Source organism: Capsicum annuum, chromosome 1, assembly GCF_002878395.1.
Source record: "Capsicum annuum cultivar UCD-10X-F1 chromosome 1, UCD10Xv1.1, whole genome shotgun sequence".
NCBI classification, from domain to species: domain Eukaryota; kingdom Viridiplantae; phylum Streptophyta; class Magnoliopsida; order Solanales; family Solanaceae; genus Capsicum; species Capsicum annuum.
The window spans coordinates 174,366,609-174,390,887 of NC_061111.1; positions in this window are offsets into that span (position 1 = coordinate 174,366,609).

A 24,279-nucleotide genomic window follows, 5' to 3' on the forward strand; every position below is an offset into this window, starting at 1 on the left:
TTGGTATCTAGCTAGAGGGATAGAATGAGGAATTTTGCTTTGGGTTTGTCTCGTGATTTGGTATTGAAGTACAAGGTTGTAATGTTGAATAATGATATGGATATCGCTAGGATTTTAGTTTATATGCAACAAGTTAAGAAAGAAAAGAAGAAACATACGGAGATTGGGCAAAGACAAAGTAAGAAGTTTAGGTAGTTAGAGTAAGGTGGAGGCCAACAGAATAGTGGTAGAGATGGTAGGCAATGGGGAAATAAGAAGACTTGGGAAAACTTTGGTTTATATTAAAAGGATAGTGATACTTATCGATCCATGTAGTGGTTATCACTTCAAAGGTGACAGTGGTTTTAAGGCACAGAGTGCCTAGACTCATGCAAGTAGAGCCCAGTCAGCCTCACCTTATCCTCCTTAGAGATTTTGTAGGTAGATGCATTATGGAGTTTGTGACGAGGGGATTAATAGGTGCGATAGTTATGGTTAGCTGGGCATTTGAAGTGACACTGTCTATCTAAGGTTGCTTCTGGAGCAAATAAGGTCCCCGTTGCTATTTCTTCAACTTCTGTGCCAAAAGGTGCTGCTTCTAGTACCGTGTAATACCCCGCACTTTTTCCTAGCTTAAATCCGTCCATATAATGTCAAAGATTTACTTCAAAGATCAATGCCTTTTTATTCATGTGGTATTTTCCAGGTCTAGTCTTTCTATTATATGGAAAATTGAATAAGCTTTCCATCAATACCAAATTCGCCTAAATTCGATACCAGGTTGAATAGTTATGGCATTTTTAAGTTGACAGAGTGCCACCTAGGCACTCAGTGCATCACGGAGAACGCAAAAATGGCAATCGTCAATTCTAGTGGACCTCTACAATATTGGCTCATTGTGGAGTGGTCCATATTCCTATTTTTTAAAATCCAGTAGCTCAACACGATATTACCACGTCGGGTCAATGGCTAAAATGGCATTCCAAAGGGGCACCGCGAAGGTGCCACATTGCGGTGAACTTCCAATTCTTACTTGTCCTTTTCCTGTGAGCCATCGTGATAATGGCGCATCACGGTGGCCTGCCAGTTTGAAAAAATATTGTGTTTTCAGTTTCGACTTAAATTTTAATAGGGGTAGTTTAGTTAGTCCCCAAGGCCCCACTTCGTCCAAAACAAGGAGTTAAACCTATTCCTATCGCCTTATGCTCATTATTCATCATTCTATTCAAAAGCAAAACCCTAGAGATCTAAAGCTTCTTCTCCAAGAAATCAAAATCCTCCATTATTTCTCCGAGAAAGATCTAAATTGAGGATTTCCAAGATAAGATAATCAAGAACTCAAATAGGAATCAACAATTCAAATTTCTTCATCTAATCGTCAATCAAGGTATGTGGGGTTTATGAACAAGGATCTTCTTCCATCCTTGTGCCCAAAACCTAACTTTTATTTAAAATTCTTATGATTTTGAATGATTATTCATGAGATTTGAATTAGGGTTCATACCAATTATTGTTCTTTGCATGATTTTGAGATTTCAAGTGTTTTGGAAGTTGAATTACATGTTTATTTTCATATTTTCATGCCTATTGCAGAAACCTACAGATTTTGAGATGAACTATCATTGTTTTCAATATCAAGCATGATTATATGATGTTTTGACATGAGATTGAAGCATGGGTTATTACCCTAAGATTGAATATCATTATTTCAAGAAATATGATACTTTAAGCATCCTATTATCAGATTATTTATAGATTCTTAGTAAAGCTTTGATCTTTCGATCACCAGATAAGTTTTGGAATCCACTTTATAGATTTATTACAGATTACAGAAGCAAAATATCTTTATTTACAGATTGACTTAGATAATTGCATAAGTGGTTTTATAATAAAACCTTATGCTAGTTTTAAAGTGGATTTCCAATAAGAAGAGTGTAGCAAATTAAAGGGAGTATTATTTAGCATTGAGTTGGGTATGATTCCAAGGTATCATACCCCAGAACTACGTGCCACCATAGAATTAAGATTAAAGTGCCCATAGTGAACTAAGATAGTGATCACTTAAGCTGATGTTATACTCTTTAGAAAGAGTATGACACCTCTCCCCAACATGAGGTTTCTTCCTTAGGAGGACGAGACGTGAAACTCCATGTAGCTGGTATGGTTTATGACGGCTAAGAAAACCTCCCTGCTAGTAAAAGTAAATAAATAGTTTTGAGTATTCCCCTACTACTATCAAAAGCTTTTAGAAAACTAAGTGCAAAGACTCATAGATTTACTCAGATTATGCTTTACAGAAAGATAACAGTTATAGACTTCTACTTTTAGATTTCAGATTTCAAAAGTGAGCTCTTTCTACACTTAGAAAGTATGATTTACAGACAGAATACAAGTACAACTTTCAAAACTAAATGTTATGACTCTCTAGATTTATAAAGTTAGAATTGTTATTTATTATTTTAGATTTCAGTATTTTAGATATTCTAGCTTATATGAGTCATTTACATTTGGCATGCATTGTTTTATAAATGATGATGATGAGATGATGTTTTACTTCCGTATTTCACCCCCATATACTTAGTACATCCTCAAAGTACTGATCCACATATACGTCTATGTGTTATATTGTCTTATAATGTAGGTTCAGGTGCTCAGTATCAGCAACGTGAGTAGTTTAAGCATCTCTATCTACATTCGACAGTTGATAAGTCCTCATAGTTTGGGGACTTATTTATTTAGATTTTGTAGCTTAGTAATTTTATATGATTCAATATTCTTTTTCAGACTATTTGAGTTAGTTGGGGGTCTGTCCTAGTGACTCTCTAGTGTTAGAAGTAAAGGCTTGTCAGACTACTAGTTTTGATTCATCTTATTTAGAATTTATATTTCAGGCATTACTTCAGATGTTATATTTAGACAGTATTTTACATTTAGAATGTCTCTTATGTCTATGTTTCCTTTATTATGAGATTCAGACTTAGTAACAGGTAGACAGGGTTAGCTTAAGGATACTCAAAGTTTTGAGCATCGTGTGACATCTCGAGATTAGATTTTAGGGTGTTACAAATTAGGTATCAGATCATATGGTTTTTAAGAGTCCTGGGAAGTTAGACAAGCCGTGTTATGTAGATTCTTGATCATGGATGTGAAGCGCGCCACATTTATAAGTAAGAGGCCACAGAATGTTCTTAGGAAATCATCTCTTTCTTTCATGATCTATCGTGCTTACAGTATCTCTATCTGGTTTTAACTCGTGCTTTTACATGATAGTTGAATATGTCTTCTCGTTTAGCTAATGTCTATAGAAATAGTAACCAGCAACCTCAGCCCCTGAATCCTTTGAATATGAATGTATCCCACGTTAAGTTTAGGGATGATTTTCAGGCATTGGCCCAGGCAGTGACCGCCAATGTTCAGGGAAACTATCAGAATTAGGCTCCAGTCCTACTACAGCGGAATGGGGATTTAGCATTAGCTAGAATTTATGATTTGATGAGAATGAACCTGGCAGAGTTCTTTGGGTCGAAAGCAGGTGAGGACCCATAGCTTTATCTAGGTGAGGTAAAGAAGATCAACCAGAGTTTGTATGTTTTTGAGAAGTAAAGTACAGAGTTAGTATTCTATAGATTGAAGGATGTAGCGTATGATTGGGTAGTTATGTGAAAAAATTATAGAGGTGAGAATGTTTTTCTTATAAATTGGTAGGTTTTTTAGGATACTTTTTTAGATAGGTTCTTCCCATGTGAGATGAGAGAAGCTAAGATAGAGGACTTGTAAATTTGAGGCAGGGCTCGATAATAGTGAAGGAGTACTTTCTTAAGTTTAATCAACTGTCCAAGTATGCCCCTAATATGATGGATGATCCTAGGTCTAGTATGAGTAAGTTTGTTAATGGAGTATCTGGTTTGTTAGTCAAGGAGTGTAGGGCTGCTATGCTTATTGGAGACATGGATCTTGCTAGATTAATGACTTATGCTTAGTGGGAAGAGAGAGAGGAGACAAGAAGGCTAGAACATGGAAGTTTGAGTATGGCCAGGCCAGGTATCACACGGGAAATAGTTTGCAATTTTAGAATCATTCGTCTATGCCAGCACCATCTTCAACTAGTGCTCCTGCTCCCAGAGGTAGGCAGGAGCAGTGGGGTAAGTCTTCTATGTCCAAATCCCAAAATAGTATGAGTGGTAGGCCCAAGTATCCTCTATGTGCTAGGTGTGGTAAAAGTCATCCTGGTGAGTATTTAGTTGGACAGAAGGTTTGTTTTGGTTGTGGTAAATTAGGTCATGGGATTAGAGATTGTCTGCATGATAAGTAGGGAAACACAGATGGTTGTCCACAGGCTCAGACTGCTTGTGCACAAGCTCCTTTAGGCTGCCCAGTCCCTCCTCAGAGCGCATCATCAAGTACCAGTGGCAGTTAGCGCCAGAATTGATTCTATGCTTTACCATCCCATCAGGAGCAGGAGGATTCACCAGATGTTGTTACTGGTATGGTTCGTGTCTTTTATCTTAATGTTTATGTGTTGTTAGACCCTGGGTCGAGTTTCTCTTATATGACCCCGTTAGTTGCAGTAAATTTTGAGAGAAGTTCTGAAAAGATCCCTGAGACTTTCTTAGTGTCTACCCTAGTAGGTGAGTTAGTTGTTGTTAAACAAATCTATAGAAAATGTCCTATCACTGTCTTTCATAAAGTCATGTTAAAAGACCTAGAGTTAGATACAGTTGACTTTGATCTTATTCTTTGTATGGATTGGCTCAATTCTTGTTATGCCTCTATAGATTGTCGCACCCGAGTGGTAATGAGCAAGTCGTTGAGTGGCTAGGTAATTCAGTGTCTCCCAAGATTCATTTCATATCTTATCTTAAAGACCGAAAGTTGATTTCCAAAGAATGTATCTATCATCTTGTTTGAGTTAAAGATACTAAGTCTGATCCTTCGATAGTTCAGTCAGTTAGTATGGTCAATGAGTTTCTTGATATTTTTCTTGAAGATTTGCCATGGGTACCTCCTGATAGGGAAATAGAATTTGGTATTGACCTTTTTCTAGATACTTAGCCTATTTTTATACCTCCATATCGTAGGGCTCCCGCCAAGCTTAAGGAGTTCAAGGAGCGACTCAAAGATCTTTTAAGATAAAGGTTTCATAAGGCCTAGTTTTTCTCCATGGGGCGCTCCTATTTTATTCGTATAAAAGAAAGATGGTCCTTTTGCATATGTGCATTGACTATTGTCAGTTGAATAAAGTCACAGTCAACAACAAATATCCTCTTCCTTGAATTTATGACTTATTTGATAAACTCCAAGGTGCAAGTTATTTCTCAAAGATAGACCTTAGATCCGGCTATAATCAGCTTAAAGTAAGGGAATGTGATATTCCAAAGACAGTTTTCAGAATCCGTTATGGTCATTTTGAGTTTTTAATCATGTCCTTCAGACTAACAAATGCCCCAGCAACTTTTATGGACTTGATGAATAGAGTGTTCCAACAGTATTTGGACATATTTGTCATAGTCTTTATCGATGATATTCTGGTCTACTCTCGTAGTGAGGATGATCATGCAGACTATCTTAGAATTGTGTTGTAAACCCTTGGAGATCAACAGTTGTTTGCAAAGTTCAGCAAGTGTGAATTTTGGAGAAAATCAATAGTATTCCTTGGATATATCATTTCCCGTGAGGGTATTAGAGTTGATACCAAAAAGATAAAAGTTGTACAAAATTAGCCTACACATATTTCCCCATTAGACATTAGGAGTTTCTCTGGTATAGCTGGTTATTACAGATATTTTGTCTAGGGTTTCTCTTCTCTCGCATATCCTATGTCTAGATTGACCCAAAAGAAATTTAAGTTTTAGTGGTCAGATTTTTGCGAGAAGAGTTTTCAGGAGTTGAAGACTCGACTCACTTCAACCCCTATTTTTGCATTACCTGATGATATAGATGGTTTTGTGGTTTATTATGATGCTTGCAGAGTTGGTTTGAGTTGTGTTTAGATGCAAAGAGGTAAGGTCATAGCCTATGCCTCTAGACAACTTAAGCCCCATGAAAAGAATTACCCAACCCATGATCTTGAGTTAGCTGCTGTTGTGTTTGCTTTGAAAATTTGTAGACATTACTTGTATGGGGTGCATATTGATGCATTCACGAATTACAAAAGTTTACAGTATGTGTTTACTCAGAGAGGGTTGAATCTCTATCAGGGAAAGTAGTTAGAATTATTGAAGGCTTATGATATGAGTCTGTTGTATCATCTGGGAAAGACCAATGTAGTGGAAGACGCCCTTAGTAGATTGTCTATGGGCAGTGTTGCCCATGTGGAGAATGATAAGAAGGAGATAGTTCAGGAAGTGCATCAATTAGCTAGATTGGGTGTTAGGTTGGTTGACTCAATTGAATAAAATATATAGGTTCAGAGTAGTTTTGAATCTTCCCTAGTTTTAGAGGTGAAGGAGAAGAAAGATGAGGATTCTAGTTCAGTCAAACTAAAGAAGACAGTCAAAGAACAAAAAATATAGGTTTTCTCCCAAGGGGGAGATGCTGTATTGAGATACCAGAGTAGATTGTGTGTGCCTTGTGTTGATGATTTGAGGTAGAGGATTACGGTAGAAACACATAGTACGCATTATTTTATCCATCCTGAATCCACCAAGATATACAGTGACTTACAGGAAATCTTTTGGTGGAGTGGTATGAAGAGAGATATAGTAGAGTTCATATCTAAGTATGCAACTTGTCAACAGGTTAAGGTAGAGCACCAAAGACTAGGTGTTGTGTTTTAAGAGTTTGATATCCCTACTTGGAAGTGGGAAGAGGTGAATATGGATTTTGTGACTGGTTTACCCCATTCACGTTGTCAACATAATTCAGTTTGGGTGATAGTAAATAGATTGACTAAGTCAGTGAATTTCTTGGCAGTTCACAAGTTGTACATAGTTGAAGATTATGCTAAGTTGTATATTAAGAAGTCAGTCAGACTGCATGGAGTTTCTTTGTCCATCATCTCAGATAGAGGTACTCCGTTTACCTCTCAATTTTGGAGAGTCTTTCAAAAGTGCCTTGGTACCCAAGTTCATCTTAGTTCAGCCTTTCATCCATAGATAGATGGTCAGGCAGAGAGGACTATTCAGATGTTAGAGGATATGTTGAGGTCATATGTTCTTGATTTCAAAGGTAGTTGGGATGAGCATATGCCATTGATTGAGTTTGCTTACAATAACAGTTATCATAATAGTATTAAGATGTCTCCATTTGAGTCTCTTTATGGGCGAAGGTGTAGATCGCTAATTGGTTAGTTCAAAGTGGGTGAGGCCACTTTGATTAGGCCAGACATGGTGTTTGAGGCCATGGAGAAAGTTCAAATAATTTGAGAAAGATTAAAAGTATCCTAGAGTCATCAGAAATCTTGTGCAGATGTAATAAGAAGAGATCTTGAGTTTGAGGTTGATGATCTTGTGTATTTAAATATTCACCCATGAAGGGGTGAATATATTTGGCAAAAAGGGGAAGCTTAGTCCCCATTATATATGTCCCTTCCGTATTTTGAGTCGTGTTGGGAAGGTAGCATGTGAGATTGAGCTACCCACAGATTTATCCTTAGTTCATCTAGTAGTCCATGTGTCCTTGCTAAAGAAATACATGGATGATACAACTATTATAATTTCTCTAGATAGTACAAATATTTAGAATAGCCTTTCTTACGAAGAAGTCCCAGTAGATATTCTTGATTATCTGATTCTTAGACTAAGGAACAAAGAAGTTCCCTTGGTCAAATTTCTATGGCGAAATTAGTCCGTTGAGGGTTCTACTTAGGAAGGAAAAGCAAACATGCATACCAAGTAGCCATATCTCTTCTCCATGAACTCTGATTCAGCCGAAGGTAATATGTTTCCTTCATTTGGTTCTTTTCCAGTTTCAAATTCAGCTATATACTTATCTTCATGAGAATTCATGCACTCAAATATTAGTTCAGTAGCTCATTTTAATTGAAATTCAGTCATTTAGTTTAATTAAGTTGTGCATGATAGCTTATATCCTCAGATTCCTCAGTATATTTTTAAACTTAAATTAGCCACATTCGAGGATGAATGTTCCCAAGTGGGAGATATTGTAATATCTCACACTTTTTCCTTGTTTAAATCCATCCCTAGAATGTCAGAGATTTGCTTTAAAGATGAATACCTTTTAATTCATACGGTGTTTTCTAGATTTAGAATTTCTATTGTGTGGGCAATAGTATAAGCTTTCCATCGATATCAAATTTTCTAAAATTTGATACATAGTTGAAATGTTATGGCATTTTTAAGTTCACAGAGTTTCACCTGGGCACTCAGCGCCCCACGGAGAAGGAAAAAATGGCAATCATCAATTCCAGTGGACCACAGTAATTTTGGTGCATCACGGAGTGGTCGATATTCCTATTTGTCAAAATCTAGTAGCCCAACGTGATATTCCTGCATTGTGCTAATGGCCAAAATAGCATTATAAAGGGGCACCGTGATGGCGGCACGTCACAGAGAACGTCCAGTTGTCACTTGTCCTTTTCCAGTGAGCCACTGCGATAGTGGCGCATCGCGGTGGCCTGCCAGTTCAGAAAAATATTACATTTTTAGTTCTGACTTAAAGTTTAATAGGGGTATTTTGGTCAATCCCCAAGGCCCCAATTCATCGAAAACAAGGAATTAAACATATTCCTAGAACTTTATGCTCATTTTTCATCATTATCTTCAAAGGTAAAACCCTAGAGTTCTAAAGCTTCTTCTCCAAGAAATCAAAACCCTCCATTATTTCTCCAAGAAATCTCTAAATTGAGGATTCCTAAGTCAAGATAATCAAGAACTCATTATCAAGAACACATATAGAAATAAATAATTCAAGTTTCTTCAGCAAATCATCAATCAAGGTATGTGGGGTTATGAATAAGGACCTTCTTCCATCCTAGTGCCCAAAACCCAATTTTAATTTAAAGTTCATTTGATTTTGAATGATTATTCATGAGATTTGAATTAGGATACATACCCATTATTGATCTTTGTAATATTTTGAGATTTCAAGTGTTTTAGAAGTTGAATGGTATGTCTATTTTCATATTGTCATGCCTATTGGAGAAATTTACAGATTTTGCGATGAACTATCATTGTTTTCAATATCAAGCATGATTATTATGATGTTTTGACATGAGATTGAAGCATGAGTTACTACCCCAAGATTGAATATCATTATTTCAAGGAAGATGATGATTTAAGCATACTATTATCAAATTATTTAAAAAATTTTAATAAAGCTTTGATCTTTCGATCACCAATTAAGAATCCACTTTACAGATTTATTACAGATTACAAAAAGCAAAATGGCTTTGTTTATAGATTGATTCAGATAAGTGCATAACTGGTTTTATAATAAACCCTTATGCTAGTTTTAGAGTAGAATTCCAACAAGATGAACATAGCAAATTAAAGGGAGTAGTATTTAGCACCGAGTTGGTTATGATTTCAAGGTATCATATCCAGAACTATGTGTCACCATAGAATTAAGATTAAAGATCCTATAGTAGACTGAGATAGTGATCACTTAAGATGAGGTTATACTCCCTGGCAAGAGTATGACACCTTTCCCTAATGTGAGGTTTCTTCCTTAGGAGGATGAGACATTGGACTCTATGTAGCTCACATGGTTTATGTCGGTTGAGAGAACCTCTCTACTAGTAAAAGAAAATAAATAATTGTGAGTATTTTCCTACTAGTAAGAAAAGATTTTAGAAAACTAAGTGCAAAGGCTCACAGGTTTACTCAGATTATGCTTTACATAAAGACAACCGTTACATACTTCATCTTTTAGATTTCATATTTCAGAAGTGAGCTTTTTCTATGCTTAGACTATATGATTTATAGACAGAATACAAGTACAACTTTCATAATTGAATGTTATGACACTAAATTTATAAAGTTTGAATTTATATTCATGATTTCAGATTCTAGTATTTCAGATATTCTAGCTTATGTGAGTCATTTACATTTAGAATGCATTATTTTATAAATGATGATTTTTTACTTACGCATTTCACAGCCATATACTCCGTACATCCTCAAAGTACTAATCCACATATACGTTTATGTGCTACATTGTCTTGTAATGTAGGTTCAGGTGCTCAGTATTTCGAGCATCTATATCTACATCCAATAGTCGGTGAATCCTCCTAATTTGGGGACATATTCATTTAGATTCTACAACTTAGTAGTTTTATATGATTCAGTATTCTTTTCAAACAGTTTGAGTTATCTGAGGGACTGTCATAGTGACTCTCTAGTATTAGTTGTAGAGGCTTATCAGACTACTAGTGTTGATTTATCTTATTCAGTATTGAGATTTCAGATATTATTTCAGATATTATATCAGATAGTTTTCTATATTTAGAATAGCTCTTATGTCTTTGTTTTCTTTAAAATGAGATTCAAACTTAGTAATAGGCAGATAGGGTTAGCTTAAGGATAATCATAGTCTTGAGCTCCATGTGACATATCAAGATTAGATTTTAGGGTGTTACATACTGGTACTTGCCAAAATTACTTCTAAGCCCTTTCTACTTATCAGAAATTTGAGGCATCTCTGATATTATTACTGGTATGTTACAACTCTTCTTATGTGATGTGTATTGTCTTCTTGATCTGGGGTCTATCATTTCTTATAGGACTCCTTATGTGGCTGTGTATTTTGGTTTTGGTCCTAATATTATTTTTGATCCCCTTTCTATGTCTATCTTGTTGGGTGATTTAGTTATAGCTAGAAGGGTCTATAGGGGTTGTATAGTATCTATTGGTGATACGACCATATTGTCGGATCTGATTGAATTGGATATGATCTTAGGGATAGATTGGCCCCATTTATTCTATGCTTTTCTCAATTGTTGGATCGAGAGAGTTAGTTTTCAATTCCTAAATAAACCAAAAATTCAGTGGGAAGGGAGTTCTTTCTTATCTCAATGCTTGAAAGTTGATTTCCAAGTGGTATCTGTATCATCAGGTTAATGATTCTAATTTTGATAGTCTTTCTTTGCAATTTGTCCCTGTGGTTTACAAGTTTCCTCTAGTGTTTCATGATGATTTTTCTAGTATTCCTCCCAATAGGGAAATAGACTTTGGGATTGATCTTCTACCTGATACCCATCCTATTTTTATTCCTCTCTATAGAAAGGCTTCAGATGAGTTGAAGAAACCTAAGAAGCAATTAAAAGACCTTCTTGTTAAGGTTTTTATTTTCCCTAGTGTGTTTCTGTGGGGTATTTCTATTCTTTTCATGCATAAAAAAGATATATATCTTCATATGTGTATAGAATATTGGTAGTTGAATAAGGTGATAGTGAAGAACAAGTACCCTCTTCCTAGGAGAGATATTTTTTTACTAGCTTTAGAGAGCTAAGTACTTTTCTAAGATTAAACTTCTGCTGGGTTGTCATCGGTTGAAGATTAGGGAGACAAATATCCTTGAGACTACTTTTCGTACCTGGTATGGTCACAATGAGTTCTTGGTTATGTCTTTTATATTGACTAAATCCCCTGCGACATTTACAAATCTTATGAATCGGGTGGTTAGGCAGTTCCAAAACTTATTTGTTATTGCTTTTATTGGAAATATCTTGGTATATTATAAGAGCCAGAAGAATCATGCTAATCACCTTCGAGTAGTATTGTAGACTCTTAAGGTTTAGCAATTGTATACTAAGTGTTCAAAGTGTGATTTTTGGTTAATATTGTGACCTTTATTGGTCATGTTATTTCTAGTGAGGGGATCAAGGTAGATACCCAGAAGGTGGAGGTGGTTAATAAGTAGACTGAACCCACAACTTCAACTAACATTCAAAGCTTCTTGGGCTTGGCTGAATATTATAGGAGGTTTGTGGAAAGTTTTTCATATATTGCTAATCCGTTGACGAAGTTGACTCTAAAAAAGGTAAAGTTCTTGTGGTCAGATATTTGTGAGGGTAGTTTACAGAAGTTGAAGGATAAGTTGGCTTCATTTATAGTTCTACCCTTGCCCGAGGGTACTGATGGTTTTGTTGTTTTCCATGAGCGTCTCATGTGGGATTGGGTGTGTTTTGATATAGTATGGTAAGGTTGTGGCTTATGCTTCTAGGCAACTGAAGGTTCATGAGAGAAATTATCTAACTTATGATCTAGAGTTGGCAGCCATGGTATTTGAGTTGAAAATTTGTCCTTATTATTTGTATGAGGTTCGTGTTTGTATTTATTCAGATCATAAAAGCCAACAGTATGTGTTTACCTAGAAGGAGTTGAATCTCAGGCAAAGAAGATGGCTTGAGTTGCTCAAGGACTATGACATGAGTATCCACTTTCATCTAAGTAAGGCTAATGTGGTTTTTGATACTCTTAGCAGGTTGTCCATGGGTAACTTGTCTCATATTGATGAGGAAAAGTGAGGATTGGTGAAGGATATTCATTGATTAACTAATATAGTAGTTTGTTTATTGGACTCTGAGGATGGATGTGTGGTTGTTCAAGAGGTGGTGAAGTCATCTCTTGGTGTTGAGGTTGAGAAACAAGTTTTGGATCCCATTCTTATGCAGATTAAGGATGATGTGGCTCAGCAAAAGGTGATGGTATCTTGAGGTACCAAGGTAAATTATGTGTTTCTGATGTTGATAGGCAACAGGAAAGGATTTTGGTTGAGGATCATAAGTCATGATACATGGTTCATTGGGGCTTGATAAAGATATATCATAATTTGAAGGAGATTTATTAGTGGAGTAACATGAAGAGAGATATGTCCAATTTTTTGGATAAGTGTATGGTCTGTAAGAAGGTGAAGGTAGAACACTTGAGACCTAGTGCGTTGTCTCAAGGATTGAGTAGCCCGTGTGAAAATAAGATTATCAACATGCATTTTATTGTAGGTCCTCTTTGGTCATGCAATCAGTTTGATTCCATTTAGGTCATCATGGATAGGATGACTAAGTCTACTCACTTCTTGCCTATGAGGACTACCTATTCTGGAGATAATTATGTTAAGCTTTTCATTCTGAAGATTGTCAAGTTGGATGGTGCTTCAGTTTCCATCATTTTGGATAGAGGTATGTAGTTTTCATTTTACTGTTGGCGTTCATTTCACAAAGGTTTGGGAACTAAGGTGAACCTTAGCAACGCTTTCCATCTTCAGATGGATGAACAAATGGAAAGGACTATTCAAACTTTGGAGGATATGCTAAGGGTTTGTGTGATTGATTTTGGTGGTAGTTGGGTTTTCACTTGCCTCTCATCAAGTTGTCTTATTTTAAATGTTATCACTCAAGTATACAGATTGCTCCATTCAAGGCTCTCAATGGTATGAGGTATAGGTCTCCTATTGGGTGGTTTGAAGTTGGTTAAACTAGGTTGTTTGATCTTGATTTGGTTCACCAAGCTTTGGAGAAGGTGAAGGTAATCAAAAATAGGCTTAAGACTGCTTACAGTGGCCAAAAGTCATATACGGATCTGAGGTGAAGAGAGTTGGAGTTTGATGTGGGTGATTGGGTGTTCTTGAAGGTGTCTCCCATGAAGAGAGTAATGAGATTTGGGAAGAAGGGGAAGCATTATCCCCGTTATGTTGGCTCATACTTGATCATGAGAAGAGGTAGGAATGTCACTTATGAACTATATTTTCCTACAAGTTTGGGTTCCATTCATCCCGTGTTTCATGTGTCAATATTAAAGAAGTATGTTGGTGATCTTTCTTTGGTTGTGCCTATTGAAAGTGTTGTTGTGATGAATTCTTTGTCTTACAAGAAAGTACTCAATGATATTTTGGATTGAAAAGTTCTTATGTTGAGGCCCAAGGATGTGCCTTCAATAAAAGTCTTTTGGAGTAACCAAAAGATAGAAGAACCTACTTGGGAAGCTGAAGAGGATATAAAGGCTAAGTACCCATTCTTGTTGTATGTGTCAGACGAAGGCGCTTAAGGTATGACTTCTATTCTCCTATTGTTAATTTTTGAGTTTTTTATTTGATTCTAGTGTATTTTTGCTATTCTCGTGCTAAAAGTGTCCTATATCATCATTTAGGGACGAATGATCCCAAAGGTGGGATAATGTAAGATCCTCAAATTTTTGAGTATTTTATTTTTGGACTTCCCATGTTTGAAACATCGATTTTTGGCTTAAATTGTTTTTAGGGATGTTAATAGGTGGTCTAGGGAGAGTTTTGGCATCTTTGGTAGGGGTTCGGAGTCATATATGAATTCCAAGGCAGTAAGCCTCCATGTTTTTGGCATGCCACGAAGGTTAGCCTCCGTGATTTCAACATGGCAAAGAGGCAATATGCCCAATGATAGCACTATGTCATGGAGGATAATCTCTGCGATAAGTAGTATGGCATAGAGGATAGCCTTTGAGATAAGGCCATGCCACACTGATATTTAAAACTTGTTCAGTTATTTTTATTCAGTTGGGATAAGGGGCTTTTGGGTCATTTCATCCATGTATGACCCTTAAACATAAAAAAATTATTTTCATCAATTTTTCAAAGATCAACTATTCTTTTTCACTCTCAAACTCAAAACCCAAGAAAATCTTAAGGGTTTCATTATGCATTCCTCTTTTGGATTCCAAGCTCCAACTTTCTTCCAAATTCTTATGTGTCTAAGGAATATATCTCTTCCCCTAAATGTGTTTTGTTAAAAAAATGTGTTCATTGTTGTTATCCATGTGATTTAAGTGCTATTTTTGAAATTGGGTTAAGGGATTTTGAGTATTATTGATGGAATTGGTTTTCCCATGACTTTTGTGAATTTTTCATTATTTAAGTTGATAGTTTTAGAACTAATTGGGTGCATGGGTATGGGAATTGGAATAGGGGTCTTGAATTGCCCCAAATAAATGAATTTTGTAATTAAAATTGGTAATAACCTCAACCCAACCTTATGAAATTGGCTTTGAAACATGTGCATAAGCATATTGAAACTACTTTTGTAAATAATGCATGATATAGGAGGTTAATGAAACATAATGGTTTTAAATTGAACCTTAGGTGTCGTGGATTCCCCTAAGCTAATGAATAATTGAACCTATTGGTCCGTGGATTCCCCTATGTGGATGAATTATTGGAGCTTGTGGGGTCATGTATTCCCCCAAGTGATGATACTTGAAATGGCATGATGATATTAGCTTGCAAACGTATTGGTATGACGATACCTACAGTTTATGCCTCAATGGATGATAATGTTTTGACGAATGGGAATGTGTGAATTTTTTAACTGGGCTTAAATAGGTTGTGTAGTTGTGCCAAGAAAGTGAAGGTCTCAAGGGATTGATACTAGAAAACCATGTTTGCCGGTGTGAGGGTTAGTCTTGATGATCGTATGCTTATATCACACTTTCTATATTTATATATTAGATTGGAAAAGGGTCATGGATTCCCTGGCCTTCCTTGATACCCTAGTTCATGCCGCAAAGACGCATTGGGACCCTTTCAGTAGGGTGGAGCTAGACCCACATAGCCCATGGTTATAAATGAAGGTTTGAGCTACACACTCTAGGTTAACGTTTTCACTCTCATACTAAGCCTTGTTCCCTATCCCGCCATACTATATATATGTATATAATTGTGTGCATATGGATTTGGAATGATTGATTATGCTATTATTTTATCCCTTCCCTGAGTTATATGCTATTGCTCACCCTGCTAGTCATCTCCGGATGCTATATCCCCATGCAATACAAGGTCCAAAGCCACTTTTGCTTTCTTGTGCAGTGGTAGGTGATTTTAGATTGTTTGTGAGTCAGCTTGAAGTGGTAAGCCTACTTCTTCCATAAGGCCTATTACTTCATGATTTTACTTATGTCTAGACTATTATTGGATTTCTCTTTGTCTACCATCGGGCTCATGTGTGAATTTAGGTTGTTCTTTGGATATTAGAGGCTTTGTGGATTATTGTGGATTGGGATTGTTGTTGGTACTCTTAGTTTCTTTTGAGCAATTTGCTTATCCTTCTCTTGTACATTTGGATTGCTTCTGTTGTTATTTATGTATTGTGTTATAGTTGAATAGGAAAAAGGGGTGGTCTCCAGTCCTCAGCGGACTTGAGATTCCCATCACGACTAGTCCCTATTTTGGGTAATAACATTAAAACAACTTTTGAAAGAAAATGATCACTTTAGAGTTTAAGCGAGAAAACTAGTGTTACTAGCTTGAACTATGTGTTTTTCTAGTTAATCTTGTTGGATTATATTATGTTCAAGCACTAATTTGTAGTGTTTGATGATATAGTATGTTATGTGAGATGTTACTGTGTATATCCAGGAGAAAAACAAGGTCTAGCAAAGATGGAAAGCTCCATGGAGCTTACTTGGATGAAATCTAGAAATTCTGAGCACAAAAGTGTGCCACATCAGTAGATCTCCACATTAAGGATATTCCACTCCCTTAGACATAAACCAAAATTGTAAAATTAAAGTAAGCCTCCATGATAAGGGCATGACACACCCTTATCTCACAAATGCAACAGTGTGGAATGCCCATGGTTCCAAATCGCGCACTTGGTGAATTTCAATTTTGTGATTCGTTGTAAGATCATGAGCAGCTAAACAACTTCTTCTAGGATTGAGTCCAAGAACATGATTAATTAGGCCTATATTTGGGTTAGCTTATGTTTATTAACAATATTTGTTACATCCTTGTTATTACTATTCTATGGATTCGAGGCCCTTAAGATAAACGTATATTTCTATTGTGAGCCCAAAAGGAGGAACAATAGATTAGAACGTGGGATATATGGAGTGAGATCTTATACAGAGAGGGACTGAAGTTAAGATTTGCATTTAGGTTAGGAATATACCTAATTCTCCCAATTTGGTTCATATACGGGATTATATATAAATGCATTTTATGTAGTTCTCACATTCCCGCTCAACGATGTAATTATGGGTCTAAGTTAGATAGACAATTAGAGGATAACCATTCCCTAATTTTGTTATCAACCTCTTGAATGAACAAACAAGATAATTAATTGAATAGACGGAATTATATGGCTAAGTAGGATTGTTCATAGTACCTTAACCCTATATTCTTGCTTATTATTTTCTACAACACTTTATATTATCACATTGTTTATAGTTACTTTACGTTCTCAATTTTCAAACGTTATTGGTTACTTTTGCACTTGTTTGATCAATGTAGTAATACTAGAATTAGATCATTGCTGAGCACAAGTCCTTGTGGGACCGATACTTGAATTTTAAAGGCTTTACTACTTAGGTGACCATGTACACCTACGTCTGCACTAGGATGCAATAGATTTCAAGCATAAATTGAAAACAAGCTCTTTCCTTTGACATTATTTAACCTGAATGTCAAGCAAGTGCATGCCATGAATATGATTTTTCAATGATTTTCATGCTCGTAATATAATTTAGAATAACTTAGCATCATTTATCATGAACAAGCCTGAATTTCAAAACATGTACATGATATAAGCATAGTTTATATAAAATTTTCATGGTTTTGCATAAGTTATAAGACTATGTGGTTTTACCATTAAAGTTAGCATGAACTACACAAGATGATATGAATTTCAAGATTTAGCATGAATTACGTTAATTTGACATAATATGACCTTATGGTCTCAGTTTATCATAAATCCATGGTTTTCAAGTTTATGATTCCTGATTGGTATGATAGTCGTAGATAACGTCAATGCTCATGCATTATGACTTTCAGATAGGCCTCAATGATCTATGAAATGGTAAATAAGCATGACTAGTTTTGGTATGTCAGGACTATGGTCTTCAATTTACTTTGAATTAGTTTTATGCTTCTTTCCATGATGAATTTTATTGATGATGAGAAAATAGTAATGGTTTTGGAGTAGTATCTAGCACTGAGTGGTGAGGGTTTAGCATATCCTAGTCTTATAAACTATGTGCCATCATAGGTATTAAGCTTGCGAATTAGGCTCAAACAGGTGATTAGAAATATATGTCTCTATACCCTGACAAGGTATAGTGGGTCCTTTCAATAGAGGCATTTACATTAGAATACATGTTGCTTGCATGGTTTGTGATGGTTAAGAGAATATCCCACAAAAAGAAAAGATTTGAACTAAGAATATAATGGCTCACTACAATATGATTTTCATGTTCCAGCATCATGCTAGTTCTCATTATGTTTTCTAGTTTACTTCATGTTTAATGTGAGTCATTCTAGCATCATGCTAGTTCTCATGATGTTTTCTTGTTTAATTTATTTTTAATTTGAGTCATTTGTACTCATTAGTTTGCCTAAGTCTTATGCATAATTTCTAAACTAGTATAATTAGTTCAATGCATAGGTATTCATATTTCCTTATCATATCAGCTATTATTATGTTTCAGTCATTCATTTAAAAATTGTGAACCATTTATACTTGTCAACATGCTTTAAACTCTATACGTGATTTATTACTTTACTTTTACTTATGCATGTCATGATCATTCCCTTATGCTCAGTATATTTTATCATACTTTCCACAGATATATTTGTGTGGCTACACTGTTTCATAATATAAATATCAGTTCTATCTCACAAAATCATGGTTAGACATGTCACAACTTCCAACTAGCAAGTGATGGCTTCTCTTTATTCGATGACTCAAGTCATCTTGTAGAATTAGTATTTTATTTGTTTTTGTATGTATTGATCATGGATAGATGGGGTCATGATCCTGCTACCTATAGTCAGTGTTAGAAGAGGCTTTATAGACAGTTAGTCAGAGTTGATTTATTTAGTTCAAATTTTCTTTTTGTATATTCCAGTGTTGTAAATATTTGTAAACAGTGTTTTAGTGGACAAGTTTAACTAATGATCTTTTTTCCTACTATTATTTCTAGTTTCACGTACTTTTATTCAATAGCTCATGAATCATACCAGAACCATGGGTTAGCTTGGGATCACTTGTGGTTTTAAGAATTGTGTTACATCAAGAGTACAGTCTTAGAGCATTGCAAACTTTGTATTAGAGCACAGAGTTCAAGTATCCTAGGGTGCTGGTGAAGTTGTGTCTAGTAGAGTTTTATGGAATAGTATGGAAATGTCTATACTTTCTTTGAGAGGCTACAAAGCATTTAGGAAATATCTCCTTTCTTTTATATCCTATCTCATGCAGTATTGGCGTTCTTTAAGAAATCTATACAAATATGAGCATTTTCTTAGTTTCCACTAATTACGCCTTATCTTTTAGGCAATAGTGATAGTCAGGATTAACTTCATACCGATCAAGTTTTTCCAAAAGAACCTACAAATATCTATTTGACTACACACATGCTTGAGAGGAGCTATTCAATTCTTTTAAGTCCAGGAATTCCTAATCTTCCACTCTTATTCATGTAAGTTAGTCATTTGAGCCAAGGTATGATATGCTCCCAAGTCCATTCTCAAAATCCTATGGGAAAATAATCCAACATTACAAGTGTGAGTATAGAAGTGTAACATTGATAGAGTTCTTTGAAGATTGGTACCTTTAGACAATATCTTATTAATAAATTGGTGTTTTTGTGCTATATGGTGCTAAGGAAGATTAGTACGTCCATAAAAGCAGAATGTATGTGTAGACTAAAGTTATATAGAAGGTTTGGTTTATATTTATTATACGTTATTATGAATTTTGGTGAACTAATTGATAAGTCATCAATTAGGTGACTTGCTAGCACCTTTTAAGCTTAAATTATCATGACTTTACATTGACTTGATATTAATATCATACTTAATAACCATTTGGGCTGGTAAAGGTTAAAAGGGGAATATTAGCAAGTAGTTCAAGTCAATGAGAGGTCAGATATGAAAGAAAAGAGGACTAAAGACTACATGGGTGTACCGGGAAGCCACCCGCGCAAGCAAATGGTCAAAATGACAAAGACATCCCATCTACTCCCAATCTATTATGGATCCGCTTTGAATCTTCTATGGATCCTCCATCCATGTGCTTTCCATCTACTTTGGATCTTCTCAAGCAGATTAAGAGCAAGGTAGCACTTTTATAATATTTGGCAATTATGGAATTGAAGCTTAAATAGGGGTTTGGTAGCTTATTTCATCATCTTTGAAAATTGTTGTATTACTTTTGGAAGGAAAAATACATAAGAGCGGTTTCCAAGTGAAGAATTAGAGTTTTTCATTGGAAATTTAAAGCTTGGATTTTCAATCCATTTTATTTTTCATGAATCAATTTAATGGAAAATATATAATATGTTTACTTCTCTCTCAATGAGTAGCTAATTCTTCGTCTTGGGGTTATGCTTGAATAGGTTGTGATTAGTGCATGGGTATTGTTTATTTATCTTCCTAATTAGTTATTTGTTATAGATTCTACATTTATTCCATGTTTCAACTTAGAATCGTGGGTTGCAAACCCTAATTACCTTTGAACCCATATCATCCTTAAAAGAAAGGGTATGGGTGAGGAATAAATGTAAACAACAATTTGATTTATTTCATTTAATAACATCTCTTAGATATAAGGATATTAATTGGGGCAATAGATTGGTGAAATTGTTACACTTATAAGGTGTTTGAAAGAACTCATTTGTGAAATTTGGTTTTTTATTGAAATACTGACACTAATACTTCTAAAATATAGCCTACTCATGATTCTTAGACAAATTTAGATAATTCTCAATTACCCATTCATGAGTTCACATCTAGAATGGCATAACCCCAAGGCTATTTCCAATTGATTATACTCTAAGTATTGTCAACCTCGTGATAGTATTCTAAAAGCAAAGAAATTATTACTTTAGAAAACATTCCAACTAATCCCCTCATTTTATATTTATGTTTGTTTTATGCACATTACGAGTCAACTCCTAGTTGACTTCTGATACTTTCAACAATTCAATTTTGTGTCTTCACTCCTTCTGGATTTGATACCAACCTAAGTTGGTTTATTGTATTGACAATGATCGCTTACACCTATTGAAGAGTGTAATTTCAGCGTTATAAAAAATGAAGCCTTTGCCAGAGAGTGAAACATAGTTTTCATTCATATAGTGTGTTTAGTCACTTTGGGTATAGTGTTTTAGTTTACATTGTTTGTTGTTTCTATTCTATCTTAGGTGAGGATGATAGTATACATGACACTATTATCTAATACGATAGTAAGACCAATACTTTTGATGGTCATTTCAAGGATGAGAATCACCTTGGAGATGCGGGTCGAGCTAGCGCTATTCATATTTCATCGGTGGAAGGAAATAGAGTGTTTCAAGCATAATGCTTCATTTTCTTCAAATGAAAGGATTGTTTGGATGCTAAGCACAACAAGGATGCCAATATACACTTGAATAATTTATTGATGTGTGTTCTCCATTGACATAGCCCATAATCTCAAGAATCAATTCGTTTGCATTTTTTTCATTCTATTTAACAGAAGAAGCAGTCTTATTGTTATGGTATTTTCCTACGGGATCTATCACTTCATGGGTTGAGCTCACGGAAGCATTCTTTGATAAATGCTTTCCTTCTTCTCAGAAGTAGTAACTAAGGGATGAAATTATCAAGTTTCATCCACTTAATGGAGAACCATTATATGAGGCTTAGCAATGATTCAATAATAAGATAATGCAATGCCCAAATCATGAGGTTCCAGATAAAATGGTTCTTCAAATTTTTATAGGGTATTTGATATGACCTAAACCAAGGCCTGACCATGAAGGGTATATCAAGTACGTGAGGAAGGAAGACACCACCCCCTTTTCCTAGACAAATAGAACATAATACAACTAGTAGCAGATGAATTTTGAACATATAACAAGATATAGTTGAGTTTCAAACATATAACAAGATACGCAACACAACTAAATCATAAAGAAATCTAAGAACTTTAACATCCACCCCAATCCACAGCAATCCACAAAGCCTTTAATAATCAAAAGACAACCTATGTCGGGATGTTCCCCCGACCATAGCCAAAATGAGTCCAAAAGGGAATAGTCTAAAACAAAAAGAAACCAAAACATAAATTGAGGGTCTTTCGAAGTATGAAAGCTCACCAATTCAAGCTGACCCGCTATCGATCTAGAAATCACCTAATCACTGTGGTTAAAAAGCATAAGTATTTCCATTCCCTGCATCGCATGGGGATACAACGCCCGAAAACGGTTAGTTAGGGTGAGTGCTAGCATGTAACTCAGAGTAGGGATAAAATGCTAACTCAAAATCTAGTACAAACTCAATGTACATGTTCACATACATGCATATATATATATATATAATATTTATAACCTAGATTGTATAGCTGCAATCGTCCTAAGGGAACCTACGGGCTATATAGGTTTAGCTCTTCCCTCTGAAAGGGTCTTAGTGCATGTTAGGTGCATGAACCAGGAAAATCCAAGGACGAGCCAATGAATACCTCGACCCCAACCAATTAAAAATATATATAAGTATGAATCATGAACATGGTCATAAAGACACCAGCAATGTGGCCTTCAGTATTGGTCCCTCTGGGACCTCCACTTTCCATGACGAGCTACACCATTCCCTTTTAGCCCAATTAAAATAAGTTTCACATAACCCATCCATTTATCCAAGGAATTATCCCTTAAGACATCAACCATGGGTACTACCATACCATTATGCTTGTGATCTTATAATTATGCCATACGAATTCCATCAACCTGGGGAAATGCCACGACCCCTTTTGTTCATTAAATTAAGTTAGGGGAATCCCACGACCACCTTTGTTCATTAAATCCAGTTTTAAACCAAAAACATGGCCAACAAAGTCATCAAAACCCCTTTTTTTCGTTTAAACATTTATATAATGTAATAGCTTAGAGAAGTAAGACAAATCATATGATTAACCATATTTCAAATCCAATTATTCTAGTGGGTTGAGTGAACACAATTTCAAAAACAAAATTGCTAACCAAAATAATAAATTTAGGGGTATACAGTGACCCCATCCCATTCACCATACCCATGCACCCCAACGGGTCTAAAAATACATAAATAAAACATGACCACTTACATTAAAACCATGGGAATTCAAGTCAAGTAACAATCCTTCCAAAACCCTCAATGCAAATCAAAATTCATATTCAAATCCTCATGAAATGACCATTTAAACACATTCTTAAAGTAGAACAAATTTAATGGAATAGGTATATGCCTGAAAGTATCACATTTACTTAGAGAAATCACCACTTGGAGGATCTAAATGATGAACCTTGAGAGACCCTAGCTTGTTCTTGACTTAGGGGTTTGAGAAAGTTTAAGAGTGCGTTTGATTATGTTTTTGGATGACAATGGTGTCCCAAAGGGTTTTAAGGTTGTGGGTCTCTATCACAACCCAAGGCTACCCCCTAGTCGCGATAACGGTGCTTATGACCATGAGGGTCACAAGCTATCCCATGAACTGATACATTCTGTAAGCACTGAATAAATAGTAACAAAATACATAAAAAAAAATAAACTGACTTAATACTAAAATCTGAATACTACAAAATACACCAAAGTATGTTTGAAAAACTGATAAAATACTAGAAACCAACTATTTAACAAAAATGTCTAGAAATACTCTAGCAACTAACTGACTGTCTAACTGATTGTCTAAACGTCTAAAAGCCTCTAAATTGACTAAGGAGTTGATAGGATAGACCCCCAACTAACTCTGACTAACTGGATAAAGTGAAAAACTGAAATAACTAAATAATCATAACATGTCCTCGATGGATGAAGACTCACCACTACGGCTGCTGGATTACAGTAAGCTGTCTAACTGCGGTCGAGAAACTATCCGTCCAAACGTATAATATAAGACATGATAGCTCAAAAAAAAGTATGCGGTCACTACTTTGAATGTACTAGTATATGAGATGAGGATAAGTTGATATGCATGGAGTACTATGCATATGAAATAAGAATAAACTGAATAGCATGAGAATACTGAATATGAATGCATAAAAACTGTAATATCTGAGAATGCTAGACTAAGTGTATATCTTTTATGTTATTGATATAATTTGTAATATAAAAAGACTAAAAGCTGTATAACTGAATATCTAAATGTATTACACTTAGTCAAGTAAACCTAAACTAAAGATACACTGAGTACTATATTGAGACTGTAGGAGGTATCGTCTAACCGACATGCCCCAATCTGAGCTAATTGGGGCCCAACTTGTAACTCCAGTTATAAGGGTGTTAGTACCTTGCCACGGGTACTAACTCTGGCTGTATGGATCCAATAATTTGATGTCCCGAAGGACTAGAGAGTTAGTCCTAAACTAGCCGGTGACACCTAAGAGAGTGTCAGTCCTAAACTGGCAGGTGGCATGTCATAATACT